Raw genomic sequence first — 19,355 nt, 5'->3', positions numbered from 1 at the left:
CCAGCCCTTAAAGAGACAGCACAACAAATAGGCCATGCACATACTGCATGGAAGCAACAGTTTGAAAAACACCTGGGGTGTGCAGGAGGGAGAGTTGCTAATCTCAGAGATGTTTGGAGGGACAGAGTTCCTTGGGAGACTCTTCCAGGAATAAAGGAGCTGGCAGGAGCCATGTCCCTCCCCTGCACTCCAGCATAAACACACAGACACCTGTGAGGAACCAGCGTGGTGCCAACATTCCTACTTAACTAGCTAACATCCTGCTCACCGCACCCGCCCTCCAGCAACTCTGCCCCCTCCAGCCAGTCCTGCCTCAGCCCCAGTGTTGCAGGTCCCCTCCAACACAGAAGTGGCACAAACCTTGCTGGCACTTCATCTCCCGACCCAGGCACTTTGTGGGTCCACCCCCTCTGGCCTGGCTGCCTTTGGTTCCAACAGTGGCTGTGGGTCTCCTCTCTTGGAAACCCAGCATGCAAACCTTGCAAACACCACATCTTTGACCCAAGCACTTTGCAGATCTGTCCCCTCCAATACACTCTTGGCCAGAGCCCACCCAATGTGGTTTCATAAGCTTTGCAGTGTACAAGCAGCCTTGAAAGGGCCCAGCACTGCAACAAAGTGACTCTTATTCGGGAAGGAGGGGAAGATAAACACACACACACAAGTCACACTATGGCCTCAGCAGTGGGCTGAGGGCAGACAGCTGGTCTATTTTCAGGCTTTACCCACCAATGAAAGCTTCTCAGGGGACAACACAGGGAAAGCACCCTGAAGTTGGGTGCTACCACACCTCTGTAAAATGCTTGGTCTGACTCAACTCAAGCCCAAAGTGGCCCCAGACTAGAACACTAACACCACAGGGACCCAACACTGCCCACAACAGGCATAGAGCCACTGCAGCTAACTAGACAGGAGGAAAAAGAGGCTCAGCCACAATAGCAGTGTGTGCACAACACACAAAGGAGACAACCCTAAAGTGCTAGGTTGTGGTGAACAGCGGACACTGAACTGCAGTGTCACAAGGCCACTACTTTCAAGGACAGGAGATAGAGCTGACTTTCCTAATACAGAGAAACAGAGAGCTAGAAAAAAATGAGCAGACAGAGGAATATGTCCCAAAGGAAAGACAAGGAAAACACACACACACACACACACACACACACACACACACAGCAAGAGACCTAAGTGAAATGGGGATAAGTAATATGCCTGATAGGGAATTTAAAGTAATGATCATAAAGATACTCACTGGGCTTGAGGAAAGAGTGGAGGACATCAGTGAGACCCTTAACAACGAGATTAAAAAAAAGAACCAATCAGAGATGAAGAACACGACAAATGAAATTAAAAATATACTAGATGGAATAAATAGTAGACTAGAGGAAGCAGAAGAACGAATCAGTGACCTGGAGGATAGAGTAATGGAAAGTCATCCAGCTGAACAGGTGAGAGAAAAAAAATATGCAAAATGAGAAGAGACTTAGGGAACTCAAAGACACCATAATAACATTTGCATTATAGGGGATCCCAGAAGAAGAGAGAGAAAAGGAGGCAGAAAATTTATCTGAAGAAATGATAGCTGAAAATTTCCTGAATCTGGGGAAGAAAACAGATATCCAGATCCAGGAGGCAAAGAGATTCCCCAACAAAATCAACCAAGGAAGTCCACATGAAGAAACATAGTAATTAAAATGGCAAAGAGTAGTGAGAAAGAATTTTAAAAGCAGCAAGAGAAAAGGACAGTTACATACAAGGGGAACCCCAGAAGGCTATCAGTGGATTTCTCAGCAGAAACTTTACAGGCCAGAAGGGAAAGGGATATATTCAAAGTGCTGCAAGGAAAAATTCTGCGGTTAAGAATACTCTATCCAGCAAGACTATCATTCAGATCTGAAGGAGAGATATAAAGAGTTTCCCAGACAAACAAAAGTTAAAGGAATTCATGACCATTAAACCAGCCCTACAAGAAATGTTAAGGGGGGGGGGGCACCTGGGTGGCACAGCGGTTAAGCGTCTGCCTTCGGCTCAGGACGTGATCCCAGCGTTCTGGGATCGAGCCCCACATCAGGCTCCTCCGCTAGGAGCCTGCTTCTTCCTCTCCCACTCCCCCTGCTTGTGTTCCCTCTCTCGCTGGCTGTCTCTATCTCTGTCGAAAGAATAAATAAAATCTTTAAAAAAAAAAAAAAGACCCATCTATATGCTGCCTACAAGAGACTCATTTCAGACTTAAAGATAACATGCAGATTGATAGTGAAGGGATGGAGAAACATCTATCATGCAAATGAATGTGAAAAGAAAGCCAGGGTAGCAATACTTATATTGGACAAAACAGGCTTTAAAACAAAAGAAAAAGAAGGACACCATATAATCATAAAGGGTACAACCCAACAAGATAACAATTGTAAATATTTTCTTAAGATTTTGTTTTTCTAAAGTAATCTCTACATCCAATGTAAGGCTTGAACTCACAACCCTGAGATCAAGAGTTGCATTCTCCAGGCACCTGGGTGGCTCAGTCTTTAAGTGTCTGCCTTCAGCTCAGGTCATGATCCCGGGGTCCTGGGCTCGAGCCCGACATCGGGCTTCCTGCTCAGTGGGAAGCCTGCTTCTCCCTCTCCCACTCCCCCAGCTTGTGTTTGCTCTCTTGCTCCCTGTAAATATTTGTGCACCTGACATGGGAGCACCCAAATACATGAAACAGTTAATAAAAACAAAAAGGAAGTAATATTAATACAATAATAGCAGGGGCATTTAGCACTCTACTTAACATCAATGGACAGATCATCCAAAGAGAAAATCAACAAGAAAACAGTGGCTTTGAATGACACATTGGACCAGATGGATTTAACAGATAAATTCAGAACATTCCATCCTAATATAACAGAATACACATCCTTTTCATGTGTATATGGAACATTCTCCAGAATAGGCCACAAAACAAATCTCAACAAATTCAAAAAGATCAAAGTCATACCATGCATCTTTTCTGACCACAATGTTGTGAAACTAGAAATCGAGCACAGGAAAAAATCTGGAAAGAGCATAAATAGATGGAGGTTAAATAACATGCTACTAAACAATGAATGGGACAACCAAGAAATCAAGAAGAAGCAAAAAAATACATAGACACAAATGAAAATGAAAACACAGTAGTCCAAAATGTTTGGGATGCACCAAAGTGTTTCTGAGAGGGAAGTTTATAGCAATACAGGCCTACTCTGAGAAGCAAGAAAAATCTCAGATGAACAACCTAATCTTACACCTAAGAAGCTAGAAAAAAAGAATAAACAAAACCCTAAACTAGTAGAAGGAAATAATAAAGATCAGAGCAGAAATAAATGAAATAGGAACTAAAACAACAGCAACAAAAACAAAAATAGATCAATGAAACTAGGAGCTAGTTCTTTGAAAAGATCAACAAAGCTAATAAACCTTCAGCCAGACTTATCAGAGAGAGAGAGGTCTCAAATCAGAAATGAAAAAGGAGAGGGGGCACCTGGGTGGCTCAATCGGTTAAGCGTCCGATTCTTGATTTCAGCTCACGTCATGATCCCTTGTGAGATCCAGCCCTGTGTTGGGCTGCATGCTCAGTGTGGAATCTGCTTGGGATTGTCTCTCTCCTTCTCCGTTTGCCCCTCCCCCATGAACTCTCTATCTAAAATAAATAAATAAATATTTATTAAAAATGAAAGAGGAGAAATAACTACCATACCACAGAAATACAAAGGATTGTAAGAGAACATTATGAAAAATTATATGCAAATAATTCGACAATCTAGAAGAAATGGATAAATTCTTACAAACATATAACCTCCCATAACTGAATGAGGAAGAAATAGAAAAATTGAACAGATCAATTACCAGCAGTGAAATTGAATCAATAATAAAAAAAACTCCCAACAAGCAGAAGTCCAGGACCAGACAGCTTCACAGGTGAATTCCACCGAACATTTAAGGAAGAGTTAATACCTATCCTTCTCAAACTCTTCCCAAAAAAAATAGAAGAAGAAGGAAAAATTCCAAATTCATCTTATGAGGCCAGAATCACCCTGATGCCAAACCAGATAAAGACACGACAAAAAAGAAAACCTCGTGCCAATATCTCTGATGAACACAGATGCAAAAATCCTCAATAAAATAGCAGCAAACTGAATCCAACAATACATTTAAAAAATCATTCAACACAATCAAGTGTGATTCATTCCAGGATGCAAGGGTCATTCAATATTTGCAAATCAATCAATGTGATACATCACATCAATAAGAGAAAAGATAAAAACCATATGATCATTTTAATAGACGCAGAAAAAGCATTTTACAAAGTACCATGTCCATTCATGATAAAACCCCCCAACAAAGTGGGTTTAAAGGGAAAATACCTCAACATAATAAAGGCCATATATGGAAAACCTACTGCTAACATCCTATTCCATGCTGAAAAACTGAGAGCTTCCCCCTAAGGTCAGGAACAAGGCAAAAATATCCACTGTCACCGCTTTTATTCAACATAATACTGGAAGTCCTAGCCACAGCAATCAGACAAGAAAAGGAATAAAACGCATCAAAATTGGTAAAGAAGTAAAATGTTTGCAGATGACATGATACTATATATAGAAAACCCAAAAGACTCCACCAAAAGGTTACTAGAACTGATAAATGAATTCAGTAAGGTTGCAGGATACAAAATCAATGTACAGAAATCCATTGCATTTCCATACACTAATAACAAAGAAGCAGGAAAAAAATAAGAAAATAATACCATTTACACTTGCATCAAAAATAATAAAATACGGGGGCACCTGGGTGGCGCAGTCGTTAAGCATCTGCCTTTGGCTCAGGGCGTGATCCCGGCATTCTGGGATCGAGCCCCACATCAGGCTCCTCCGCTGGGAGGCTGCTTCTTCCTCTCCCACTCCCCCTGCTTGTGTTCCCTCTCTCACTGGCTGTCTCTCTCTCTGTCAAATAAATAAATAAAATCTTTAATAATAATAATAATAATAATAATAATAATAATAATAATAATAAAATACGGGGGTGCCTGGCTGGCTCAGTCAGAAAAGCATATGTCTCTTGATCTCAGGGTCATGAACTTGAGTCCTACCTTGGGTGTAGAGAGTACTTAAATAAATAAAAATAAAACTTTAAAAAAATAATAAAATACCTATGAACAAACTTAACCAGGGGGGTGTACTCTAAGAGACCTGTATTCTAACAACTATAAAATACTGATAAAAGAAATTGAAGATGACCCAAACAAATGGAAAGACATTTCAAGCTCATGGATTGGAAGAACAAATATTGTTAAAATGTCTATACTATCCAAAGCAATCTACAGATTTAGTGCAAACCCTATCAAAGTACCAATAGCATTTTTCACACAACTAGAACAAGTAATCCTAAAATTTGTATGGAACCACATTAGACCCCAAGTAACCAAAGCAATCCTGGAAAAGAAAAACAAAGCTGAGGGTGTCACAATTCCAGATTTCAAGTTTTATTACAAAGCTGTAGTCATCAAAACAGCATAGTACTGGCACAAAAACAGACACATAGATCAATGGAACAGAACAGAAAGTCCAGAAATACACCCATGATGATATGGTCAATCAATCTTTGACAAAGGAGGAAAATATGCGATGGAAAAAAGATAGACTTTTCAACAAATGGTGTTGGGAAAACTGGACAACTACATGCAAAAGAATGAAACTGAACCACTTTCTTACATCATACACAAAAATAAAATCAAAATGGATTAAAGATCTAAACATGAGACCTGAAACCGTAAAAATCCTGGAAGAGAGCACAGGCAGCAATCTCTGATATCAGTCATAGCAACGTTTTTCTAGATACGTCTCCTGAGGCAAAGGAAATAAAAGCAAAACATAAACTATATCAAAATAAAAAGCTTCTGCACAAGAAAGGAAATAATCAACAAAACTAAAAGACAATCTGCTGAATGGGAGAAGACATTTGCAAATGACATACCTGATAAAGGGTTAGGACCCAAAATTCATAAAGAACTTCTACAACTCAACACAAAACCCACAAATAATCCAATATAAAAATGGGCAGAAGGGGCGCCTGAGTGGCTCAATCAGTTAAGCATCTGACTCTTGATTTCAGCTCAGGTCATGATCTCAGGGTCATGAGATCAAGCCCCACATAGGGCTCTGCCCTGAGTGTGGAGCCTGCTTAAGAGTCTCTCTCTCGGGGCGCCTGGGTGGCACAGTGGTTAAGCATCTGCCTTCGGCTCAGGGCGTGATCCCGGTGTTACGGGATCAAGCCCCACATCAGGCTCCTCCGCTATGAGCCTGCTTCTTCCTCTCCCACTCCCCCTGCTTGTGTTCCCTCTCTCGCTGGCTATCTCTATCTCTGTTGAATAAATAAATAAAATCTTTAAAAAAAAAAAAGAGTCTCTCTCTCTCTCCCCCCACTCATGCACTCTCTCTCTTTTTCTCTCTTAAGAAAAAAAATGGGCACAAAACATGAGCAGCTATTTCTCCAAAGAAGACATCCAGATGTCCAACAGACACATGAAAAGATGCTCACCATCACTCATCATCAGGGAAATGGAAATCAAAGCTGCAATGCGATCTCACCTCACACTTGTCAGAGTAGCTAAAATCAAAAACACAAGAAACAACAAATGTTGGTGAGGATGCGGAGAAACAGGAGCTCTTGTGCACTGTTGGTGGGAATGCAAACTGGGCAGTCACGTGGAAGACAGTATGAAGGTTTCTCAAAAAATTAAAAATAAAACTACCTTATGATCCATTAATCACAATACTGGGTATTTACCCAAAGAATATGAGAACTACTTTGAAAGGATATATGCACCCTTATGTTTATAGCAGCATTATTAATAATAGCCCAAATATGGAAGCAGTCCAAGTGTCCATCAATAAATACATAGATAAAGAAGATGTGGTGTACGCAATGGTATATGAACATTCCTCAGATGTACCATGGCCAACTGAATACATCACTTCCTCTTCCTCTTGTCCTCTCTCCCCCAGGTTCTCCAGCCATGAAGGCCCTTCACCCACCCAGTTGCTCTAGTATGGTCCTGGACCCATTTACACATCAGGTGCTCACTAGGTTGAAGCTTCACTAATTGCACATGATTTGGGTTTTGTTTTACTCTCAGCAGCCCTATCCATCTTCCTTCTGAGAAGAAAGCCAGGACCTTCAATTCCCTCAGGGCAGGTTTTGAAGCTCAAAGTTAGATGGTGGGCCCTCTCCCTGACATTTGGGTCCATATGGGAGCTTATGATAGGGGATTTGGAGGGGGAGGAAAGAAGTCAGCCCCTTTTGGGGTACAAGCAGGAGGTGCAAGGATGGGCAAGAGGAAGTGTTCCTATGCAAGGGGAGGAGGGCAGAAGTCTGGGGCTCAGCTAGGAGTGGGACTTACTGTCCATCTCAGGGCTCAAGAAGGACCTCTCCCCACTTCACAGTGGAGGGGAAGGGGATGTGGCAGAAAGTCTCAGGGCAGATCAGATGGAAAGTTTGGACAGAGATGCCCAAGGCACCTACAAGGGAGATGAAGTGAAATGATGTAGCCACATACCCAGGCAGCCTGTGTACACTTAGGGCCCAATACACAAATTAAAACAGAAGAAACAGGGGCGCCTGGGTGGCAGAGTCTTTAAGCGTCTGCCTTCGGCTCAGGGCGTGATCCCGGCGTTATGGGATCGAGCCCCACATCAGGCTCCTCTGCTATGAGCCTGCTTCTTCCTCTCCCACTCCCCCTGCTTGTGTTCCCTCTCTCTGGCTGTCTCTACCTCCGTCAAATAATAAATAAAATCTTAAAAAAAAAAAAAAAAACAGAAGAAACAAACAAAACCTATTTGGTCTGAAAGAACATTACATGATGAAAAGTGGATTCTACATGAGTGCCTTGACTGGGAAAGAACTTAACAAGAATATGGACCAGGGGGGCACCTGGATGGCTCACTCGGTTAAGCATCTGCCTTTGGCTCAGATCATGATCCCTGGGTCCTGGGATCAAGCCCTGAGTCGGGCTCCCTGCTCAGTGGGGAGTCTGCTTCTCCCTCTTCCCCTCCCCTCCCCCTCCTCATACACTCTATCTCTTTCTCAAATAAATAAATAAAATCTTAAAAAAAAAAAAAGAATACGGACCAGGTGATCCCATGACAAGAGACAGAAAGAGAGATGGAAAACAAGGAAATCGGTCCAGAGGACTCCACCACAGACATAACGAACGAATTACAAAGAGAAAACGGAACAAACATGGAATAAAAACAAGATCGGGGACATGGAAGAAGGGTTGAGAAAGTCGCAGTGAATGTAGAGGCAACAGATAAAGAGATTAATGCAATAAGCATGAAGTGATAAGTAAGAGGGAACGTAGGGATGATCCAAAATAAGGATAATTGGGGTCCCTGAAAAAGAGACACCAGATGGATGTAAAAACCTATTTTGACCTACATAGCAGGAAAAAAATTTGCTGAAATAAAGAAAAAAATGTATTATTGATAGTAAGGGCATACCACATACAAAAAAATAATACAGAAAATTTGCCCATAACAATAAGAACATATCTCAGTAATAATGCAAGAATAAAAAAATTCTTTGCCTATCCAGACTTAAAATTGAAGTTATGCAAAGGGAAAAAAATAGTCTTCTCTCAGCCTTCTCCAAAGCAACCCTTCATGCCAGAAAATCTTGCAGCAAAGCCACAGGGTTTGGAGGGCAAGGGTTCCCCAAGAATATCATTGTCAGGAGCTCAGCTGAGCTGAGACAGAAAGCTGAGCTGGCAGGTGTTAGAGGAGCTGATTACAGCACCAAGCCAAAAAGAAAAGTGTTGAGCTTTCATCACTTACTGTGGTATAAGCAAAAATCTAAAACCAGAGAAGGTTCTCACTCCTCCTGTTCCATTTTCTCCCATAGAATGGTACACCTGTGGAGGGTTAGCTGGAGAATGCAACTGTTGAGGGAACCCCAACGAAAGGCCCTGGCCATTTTATGGACCTGAGGATGAGGGGTGGGTGTGAGGCAGAGGGCTCAGAGTGGACAAGTACCGGGTACTGAGTGGGGGTGGGGAAAGTGCCTTCGAGGCTTGCCTTCATCCATAAAGAGGCCTCATAGAGGTTCCTGGAGGAGACCACTGCCTAAGGTCTTAGTAAAAGAGACCTAGGTATGAAGGTACCAATGCTGGAAATGGAAAAAATGGAAATAGGCAAAGAGCATGGCTAGCCAGGGGGCCTGAGTCCCTGATTGCAACTCCCCTGAGAGACCTCAGTGTCCCAAGTCTGGTGTGGAGGGGGAGCCTCTCCTGTGAGGTCTGCCAGGGAAAGCCCTTGTAATCTGCGGTCAGGCCTGGAAAGTCACACAAAGGTTTTTTAACCGGGAGCTGGAATCCTCAATCATAACCAGTCAAAATGTCAACCCGGCACGCAAGTGGCAGGGAGAGGTTCCCCAACATGAGGGATCTCAGTGTGTTAGTTACCAATTATCAACTCACAGCTGCAAATGCACCCTTAAAATACGCTCTATGACAAGGGAAGGGACTTCTTTAGGCATTTCTCCTGTAAAGGGACACTTCTCCTATAAGGGGACAGTGTTAGCCTGTTTCTGGCATAGGGGAGGTCGAGGGGCAGCAGTGTGGGCATGAGGACATTCCATGGAGTCTGCCCCAACCTTGGACCCAGAATATGATCCCCACTTGACCTTATTTCAGCCTCAGTCTGGTGATAACCTTTCTGTGGCCCTCTTGAAAATGGAAACCAGAGGCCTCTTGCAGTCTCCACACAGCTGCCTGTGGCCTGGAGGGTCATGCACCAAGCAGTTACTCCCCCTGTAAGCCGCGAGAGGACCACATGCTGTAAAAATGTCATGCCCTCCATTTGCAGTTGCCTGGCACCTGGTCCCCCACTTGTTTTGGAGAGTACCCTCTTTTCAGCCCAGCAGCTCCAATCTGGCTACACCGGAGAAGTTCTCTGTTACCTGCTGGTTGAACCACACCTTCCTCAGGGAGATCTGCACCCCTCCCAAGTTTGTCCATCCTTGGGCACTCTCCCTTGGAGCTAGGGTACCATACAGAGTTCCCTTGTAGTTACTCTTTTATAATAGTGATTCACTGTAGCAACTTTCCCTGCTTAGTCTGTGGTGTCCAATCTCCTGATTAGAACTTGGCTGCTAAGTGCAGGAAATATTGCAGCCTTTAAACCTTCTTTAAAAACTACTCAGTAATAAAATCTGGCCACCCATGGATGAATCAAAAGAAAGAACTCAGAAAAAGAAAAGTCACGTTAAAAGGAGTGGAGGTGTGTATTGAATCCGTTTCAACACAGAAATAAAACTCAACTGGGAGACGTGTGATTACAGAACAGAATGTTCGCAAAGTTAAAAGCAACTAAAGTTGTGAAGGCTCAGCATAAAAAAAAAAAAACCAAAAACCCAGCCACCTTGTCTTTCATTGCCGAGAGCCATTCATATCATCTAAATTTTAAATATATGGTTAAAAAAGAAAAAGACACCAACTTGTTAATGACTTTCATGAACTCTATCTTAACCACAGACAATTCTTTTTAAGTAACTCACATTTCTTGTGGTTAAAATATATACAGAGAACCACAGATTACCAGAGCAGAAGCCCAGGAACAAAAACCTCGGTGGACCCACTACCAAGGTCCGGAAATCAGACCTTGATGAATTGGCAGAAGCCCATTGGGCAAGTACAAGAGTTACAATCTCTGGGGGCAGGGGTCTGGTCCTCAAGTTTTATCTTCAGGATCTTTTTTTTTTTTGAAGATTTATTCATATATTTATCTGAGAGAGAGAGCAGGAGTTGGGGAGGGCAGAGGAAGAGGGAGAAGTAGACCCCCCCCCCCCCCCCCCAAGCAGGGAGCCCTACATGGGGCTCAATCCTGGCATCATGATCTGAGCTGAAGGCAGATGCTTAACTGACTGAGCCACCCAGGCATCCCATCAGACCAGAAATTTAAAACAACTGTGATTAATGTGGGGCACCTGGGTGACTCATCAGTAGACTGGACACAGCTGAGGAAAGAATCAGTACACTTGAAGAAATGTTGATAGGAACTTCCAAAACTGAAATGCAAAGAGAAAAATGAAAAAAGACAGAATAGAATATCCAAGGACTGTAAGAAAATTACAAAAGGCATGACATACACATAGTAGGAACACCAGAAGGAGAAAAAGGAGAGAAAGGAAGAGAAGAAATATTTGAAGCAATAATAAGAATTTCCAAAAATTAATGTCGAATATGAAACTATAGATCCAGAGAGCTCGGAAACACAGAGCAGGATTAAAAAAAAAATCTATATCCAACCATATTATATTTAAATGGCATAAAAATCAAAAACAGTGAAAAAAATTCTAAAAGAAGTCAGAGGGGTGGGGAGAAACCCATCTTGTTTATAGGAGAGCAAGAAGAATTACATCCGACTTGTCTTCAGAAACCATGCAAGCAAGAAGAGAGTGGAGTGAAATATTTAAAGCGTTGAAAAACAACACCAACCTAGAATTCTCTATCTAGCACAACTACCCTTCAGGATTGAAGGAGACATAAAGACTTTGTCAGAGAAACAAAAAATAGAGGGAATTTTTCACCAGTAAATCATCCCTGCAAGAAATGTTGAAAGAAATTCTCCAGTTCTTGCTAGACATGTCTCCAAAGGCAAGAGAAACAAAAGCAAAAATGAACTTCATCAAGATAAAAAGCTTTTGCACAGCAAAGGAAACAGTCAACAAAACTAAAAGGCAACTTACAGAATGGGACAAGATATTTGCAAATGACAAATCAGATTAAGGGCAAGGGCTTGTATCCCAAATCTATAAAGAACTTATCAACTCACATCCCAAAAAAACCAAAACATTCAGTCAAGAAATGGGCAGAAGACATGAACAGAATTTTCTCCAAAGAAGACACCCAAATGGACAACAGACACGTGAAAAATGTTCAACATCACTCGGCATCAGGGAAATACAAATCAAAACCACGATGAGATAGCACCTTACACCAGTCAGAATGGATAAAATTAACAACTCAGGAAACAGATGTTGGCAAGGATACAGAGAAAGGCGAACCCTCTTACACTGTTGGTGGGAATGCAAACTGGTGCAGCCACTCTGGAAAACACTATGGAGGTTCGTCAAAAAGTTAAAAATAGAGCTACCCTACGACCCAGCAATTTCACTACTAGGTATTTATCCAAAGGATACAAACATAGTGATTCAAAGGGGCACATACACCCCAGTGTTTATAGCAGCAATGTCCACAATAGCCAAACCATGGAAAAAGCCCAGATGTCCATTGACAGATGAATGGATAAAGAAGATGTGGTCTATATACAATGGAATATTACCAGCTATCAAAAAGAATGAAATCTTGCCATTTGCAATGACATGAATGGAACTAGGGGGTATTATGCTAAGAGAAATAAGTCAGTCAGAGAAAAACAAATACCATAGGATTTCATTCATATGTGGAATTTAAGAAACAAAACAGATGAACAAGGGAAAGAGAGGGAGATAAACCATAAGAGAATCAACTACAGGAAAGAAACTGAGGTTTGCTGGAGGGGATGTGGGGCGGGGATGAAGTAACTGGGGGATGGGCATTAAGGAGGACACTTGAAGTAATGAGCACTGGCTGTTGTATGCAACTGATGAATCACTAAAGTCTACCTCCGGAACTAATAATACACTATATGTTAATTTAAAAAAAAAAAAAGAAATTCTTCAGAAAAAAGAAAAATTATAGAGGTCAGAATCTCGAAGGAATCAATGAAAGTAAAATAAAATATTTTCTTTTTATTATTCTTGATTAACAATAACAGCGATAATATATTTGGTGATTGTAGCTTGTGGATAAGTGAAATGAATGACAGCAGTGTTATAAGGAACGGGAGGGAGGAATTGAGAATAATCTGTTATAAGGTACTTACACTTCCAATGAAGGGATGCAGGGTTGCTTGAATGAAGATTTGAATTTGTTGTAAATGTATATGGCAAGCACTACAAAAAAAAATTTTAAAAAGGGGCACCTGGGTGGTTCAGTTCATTGAGTGCCTGACTCTTGACTGAAGCTTGGGTCATGATCTCAGGGTCATGAGATCAAGCCCCACGTTGGGCTCCACACAGAGCATGGAGTCTGCTTACGATTCTCTCTCTCCCTCTGCCTCTGTCCCTTCTCCCCAAAAAAGAAATAAAAATATTTAAAAAAAACAAAAACAAAAAGAAAGCTTAAAAAAGGAGTATAATTGATATACTAAGAAGGAAAAATGAGTCATATAAAATGCTCAGTTGGAAGATAGAGAGGGAATAAAGAACAAGGTTAACAAATAGAAATAATAGGGGAGTCTGCTTCTCCCTCTCCCTCTGCCACTCCCCACTGCATGTGTTCTCTCTCAAATAAATAAAATCTTTTTTTAAAAAAAATAGAAAAAATAACAAATATGGTAGACATGAATCCAGCTATGTCAATAATCACTTAAGGGGTACTTGGGTGGCTCAGTCAGTTGGGCCTCTAACTCTTGATTTGGGCTCAGGTCATGTTCTTGGGGGTGTGGGATTGGGCCAGAGTTGGACTTGTCCCTCTCCCTCTGCTCCTCTCACCTCTTTTGTGCTCTCTCTCTAAAATAAATACATAAATACATAAAATCTTTTTAAAAATCACTTAAAACATCAATAATCTAAGTACACTAAGTAAAAGACAGAAGCTTTCAGAGTGAATAAAACACAAGACTCAACTGTATGTTGTTTACAAGAAACTCACTTTATTTTTTTTAATTGCCATATTATTTTTTGATTTTCTTTGCAAAGTCTTTGCCTCTTAAAAGACTCACTTTAAATATAAAGATACAGAGAGATTAACAGGGATAGAGAAAGATATGCCATGCGTTATCAAAGAAAGCTAGAGTATATATGTGTATACACACACACACATATATATACTCATTTTTTTAAAGCAATCCCTACAATGTGGGGCTCAAATTCATAACCCTGAGATCGAGAGTTGCATGCTTTACCATCTGAGCCTGCCATGCACCCCTGGAGTAGCTATATTAATGTCAGACAGATCAGACTCCAGAACAAGGAAAGTTATTGGGTATAAAGAGAAACATTACACAGTGATAAGGGGATCAATTATCCAAGAAGACATAACACTCCTTAATGTGTATGCATCTAACAAAAGAGCATTAAAATACGTGGGGCAGAAACTGATAGAACTTCAAGGAGAAATAGATAAGTCCACTATTAAATGGGAGATTTTGACACCCCACTATAAGCAATTCATGGATCCAACAGAGAGAAAACCAGTAAGGACATGGTTGAACCAAATACACCATCAATCAACTGATGTAATTAACATCTATAAAATACTTCATTCTAGAACAGCAGAATATGCACTCCTCTCAAGCTCACAGGGAGCACTCACTGAGATAGACAATATTCTGGGACATATCTTGACAAATTTAAAAGAATAGAAATCACACCAAGTTTGCTCTCAGACCACAGTGGAATTAAACTAGAAATCAGTAACAGAAAAAAATGGCTGGGAAATCCCCCCAAATACTTAGAAATTGAACAATACACTTCTAAATAGCACAGGCGTCCGAGAAGTCTCAAGAGAAATTTTTAAATACTTTGACCTTAAGGGAAACTTGGGGGAGGAAGTGAAAGTTGTCCTTAGAGAAATTTATAGCATTGAAAGCACTGAAAGCATATATTAGAAAAGAAGAAAGATCTAAAATCAATAATCTAAGCAAAATGAGAAATCTTAGGAAATGAGAAGAAGAACAACAATTGAAGCAAGCAGAAGAAAAGAAATAATAAAAATAGAGTGGAAATCAATAAAGTTTAAAATGGACTCAATAGAGACAATTAATGAACCTGAAAGTTGATTCTTTGAAAGATAAAATTGATAAACATTTATTCAGGTTAATTAAGAAGAAAAGAGAAAAGACACAAATGGCTAATATTAGAAACAAAAGAAGGGCCATCACTACTGATCCTATGGACATTAAAAGGATAATAAAGGAATACTATGAACAACTCTATGTCCACAAATTGATAGCCTAGATGAAATGGAGCAATTCTCTGAGAGACACAACCTGCCAAAACACACACAAGAAGACATGGACAATCTGAATGGCCTTTGTCTATTAAAGAAATTGCATCGATAATTAATAACGTTCCAAAAAAGAAAGCACCAGCCCAGGTGGTTTCACTGGTGAACTCTGCCAACATTTAAGGAAGAAATTATACCAATTATCTACAATGTTTTCTAGAAGATAGAAGTTGAGGTAATACTTCCCAACTAATTCTATGAGGTCAGCATGACCCTCATCCCCAAACCCAACAAAGGCATTACAAAAAAAGAAAACTTCAGACCGATATCTCTCGTGAACATAGTTATGCATCATGACCAAGTGGGATTTATTCCAGGTATGCAAGGCTGGTTCAACATTTGAAAATGAATTACTGATAACTCATCATATCAATAGGCTAAAGCAGAAAAATCATATAATCATATAAATAGATGTAGAAAAAGCATATGACAAAATCCAACACTTACATATAATAAAAAAAAATCCTAGCACACTAGGAATAGAGTAGAACTTCCTCAACTTGATAAAGAGCATTTACAAAAAATATATAGCTAACATCATTCTTAAGGGTGAGAAATTAGATGCTTTCCTTCTAAGATCAGGTACAATACAAGGACATCCTCTTTGACTACTCTTATTCAGCATTGTATTGGAAATTCTAGATAATGCAGTAAGACAAGAAAAGGAAATAAGAGATACACAGATTGTGAAAGAAGAAATAAAACTGTCATTGTTCACAGATGGCATGCTTGGCTATATAGAAAATCCCAAAGAAGGGGGCACCTGGATGGCTCAGTCAGTTGAGTGACTGACTCTTCATTTTGGCACAGGTCATGATCTCAGGGTCATGGGATCAAGCCCCAGGTCAGGCTTTGTGCTTAGCATGGAGTCTGCTCAAGATTCTCTCCTTTTGGGGCACCTGGGTGGCTCAGTCGTTAAGCGTCTGCCTTCAGCTCAGGTCATGATCCCAGAGTCCTGGGATCGAGCCCCACATCGGGCTCCCTGCTCAGCGGGAAGCCTGCTTCTCCCTCTCCCACTCCCCCTGCTTGTGTTCCTCTCTCACTGCCTCTCTGTCTGTCAAATAAATAAATAAAATCTTAAAAAAAAATTATCTCCTTTTCCCTCTGCCCCTCCCCCTGCTCATGCACTCTATCTCTCTCACTCTCTCAAATAAATAAATAAATAAATAAAATCTTTTTTAAAAAAAGAAAAAAAAACCAAGAAATTCCCAAAGAATCAACAACAAAAACTCCTGGAACTAGTAAGCAAGTAAATCAAAGATGCAAGATACAAGGTTAATAAACAAAAATCAATTGTTCTTTTCTATATCAGCATTACTCGATTGAAATTTGAAATCAGAAATATAATACCTTTTACACTGATGCCAACCAAGATAAATACTTAGGTATAAATCTAACAAAATATATATAAAATTTATATGAGAAAGGCTATAAGACTCTAGCGCAAGGAATTACAGATCTAAATAAATGGAGAGATAGTCCATGTTCATGAATAACATTCAATAACTTCAAAATGTCATTTCTTCCCAACTTGATCTGGAGAGTCAAGGCAATCCCAATCAAAATCCCAGCAAGTTCTTTTGTGAATACAAAAAAACTGATACTCAAGTTTATATGGAGAGGCAAAGGACCCCGAATAGCCAACACAACACTGAAGGAGAATAACGAAGTCAGAAAACCGACATTACCCAACTCCAAGGGTTACTGTAAAGCTACAGGAATCAAGACAGTGACGGGCACCTGGCTGGCTCAGTCGGTGGACCATGTGACTCCTGACCTTGGGGTTGTGAGTTTTAGGCCCATGTTGGCTGTAGAGATTACTTACAAAATAAAGTCTTTAGGGGTGCCTGGGTAGCGCAGTCATTAAGCGTCTGCCTTCGGCTCAGGGCGTGATCCCGGCGTTCCGGGATCGAGCCCCACATCGGGCTCCTCTGCTGGGAGCCTGCTTCTTCCTCTCCCACTCCCCCTGCTTCTGTTCCCTCTCTCGCTGGTTGTCTCTCTGTCACATAAATAAATTTAAAAAATCTTTAAAAAATAATAAAAATAATAAAGTCTTTAAAAAAAAGACAGTGTGGTATTGGTAAAGAACAGACAAATCAATAGAACAGAATAGAGAACCCAGAATTAGACTCACAAATACAGTCTACTGATTTTTTTTAAGATTTTATTTATTTATTTATTTGACAGAGACAGAGACAGCCAGCGAGAGAGGGAACACAAGCAGGGGGAGTGGGAGAGGAAGAAGCAGGCTCATAGCGGGGGAGCCTGATGTGGGGCTCGATCCCATAATGCCGGGATCACGCCCTGAGCTGAAGGCAGACGCTTAACCGCTGTGCCACCCAGGCGCCCCAGTCTACTGATTTTTGACAAACAAGCAAAAGTAATTCAATGGAGAAAGATAGTCTTTTCAACAAATGGTGCTGAGACAACTGGATATCAACATCCAAAAAAAGAAAAGAAAAGAAAAGAAAAAAGAAAGAAAGAAAGGAAAAGAAAAGAAAAGAAAAGAAAAGAAAAGAGAAAAGAAAAGAATCTAGATGCAGGCTTCACACCTTTCTGGAAGATAACTCAAAATGGATCATAGGTGTAAATGTAAAACACAAAAGTATAAAACTTTTAGAGGACAGCATAGGAGAAATGACTAGATGACCATGTGATTCCAAATCTAAGACGTTCTGGAAAATTCTAAACTATGGAGACAGGGGGAAAAAAAATCAATGGTTGCCAAGGGTTCAGAGGGAAAGAGGGAAGAATAGGTAGAACACGGGGGTTTTAGGGCAGTGAAACTTTATTCTGTATGATACTTTAATGGTACATATGTGTCATTATACATTTTTCAAAAATCCACAGAATGTATAACACAGAGTGAACGCTAATGTAAACTCTAGACTTTAATAATTATATATTGGGGTGCCTGCCTGGCTTGGTCAGTGGAGCATGTGACTCATGAGGCCTCAGGCTTGTGAGCTGGAGCCCCATGTTGGGTGTAGAGATTACTGAAAAATAAACTCTTTAAAAAAATTACATATCAAGAGGTGTCTGGGTGGCTCAGTCTGTTAAGCATCTGCTCAGGTCAGGATCTCAGGGTCCTGGGATCGAGTCCCGCATCAGGCTGCCTGCTTCTCCCTCTCCCTCTGCTCTTCCCTCCTGCTCGTTCTCTTTTTCTCTCTCTCTCAAATAAATAATCTTTTTTAAAATTACACATTGATATTGTCTTCTAAATTATAAGAAATGTACCACATTATAATGCAAGATGTGAATAATTGGAAAATGGGGGTGTGCAGGTGTGTGTGAGGTGGTTTATAAGAATTCTCTGTACTTTCTGCTCAATTTTTTGGTAAAACTAAAACCGGCCCCCCCGACATCTATCAATTAATTTTAAACATACACACCCACACACGCAAGCAAGCAAGTCACAGGCTGCACATAGAAAAAACTAGCATGGATTATGATCTCATAATCATATCTGTCCATCTATCCTTTCATCCTGTAGAGACACGATGAGGCTGTGTAAGGAGAATTCTATAATGATATTCATAAAATGGAAAATCCCACTTACGGGGGCACCTGGGTGGCTCGGTCGGTTGAGCGTTGGACTCTTGGTTTCGGCTCAGGTCATGATCTTAGGGTCCTGAGATGAGCTCCACACTGAGCATGGAACCTGCTTAAGATTCTCTCTCCCGGGGCGCCTAGGTGGCACAGCAGTTAAGCGTCTGCCTTCAGCTCAGGGCGTGATCCCGGCGTGATGGGATTGAGCCCCACATCAGGCTCCTCCGCTATGAGCCTGCTTCTTCCTCTCCCACTCCCCCTGCTTGTGTTCCCTCTCTCGCTGGCTGTCTCTATCTCTGTCAAATATATAAATAAAATCTTAAAAAAAAAAAATTCTCTCTCCCTCGCCCTCTGCCCCTCCCCCACCACCTCCCCCTGCTTGCACCTGGTCGCTCACTCTCTCTAAAAGAAAAAAAAAAAAAAAATCCCACCTATGATGATGATTTATTGCTTATTTTCTTTGCGGTTTTTAAATTGGATTGTTTTCTGTTGAGCATATCTTCTTTTAATAAAACCAACTATCACCATTTAGAGGGTGCCTGGCTGGCTCAGTCCCTAGAACATATAACTCTTGATCTCAGGGTCCCTGGTAGGACCCTACCTTGGGTGTGGAGCCTACTTAAAATCAATCAACCAATCAATCCCTTAAAAAAAAAACTATCACTATTTAAAGTAAAAAAAAAAAAAA

Source organism: Ursus maritimus, unplaced genomic scaffold, assembly GCF_017311325.1.
Source record: "Ursus maritimus isolate PB19 unplaced genomic scaffold, ASM1731132v1 scaffold_14, whole genome shotgun sequence".
NCBI lineage: Eukaryota > Metazoa > Chordata > Mammalia > Carnivora > Ursidae > Ursus > Ursus maritimus.
The sequence above is the reverse complement of the archived record's forward strand: the minus strand, read 5'-3'. Positions refer to the sequence as shown.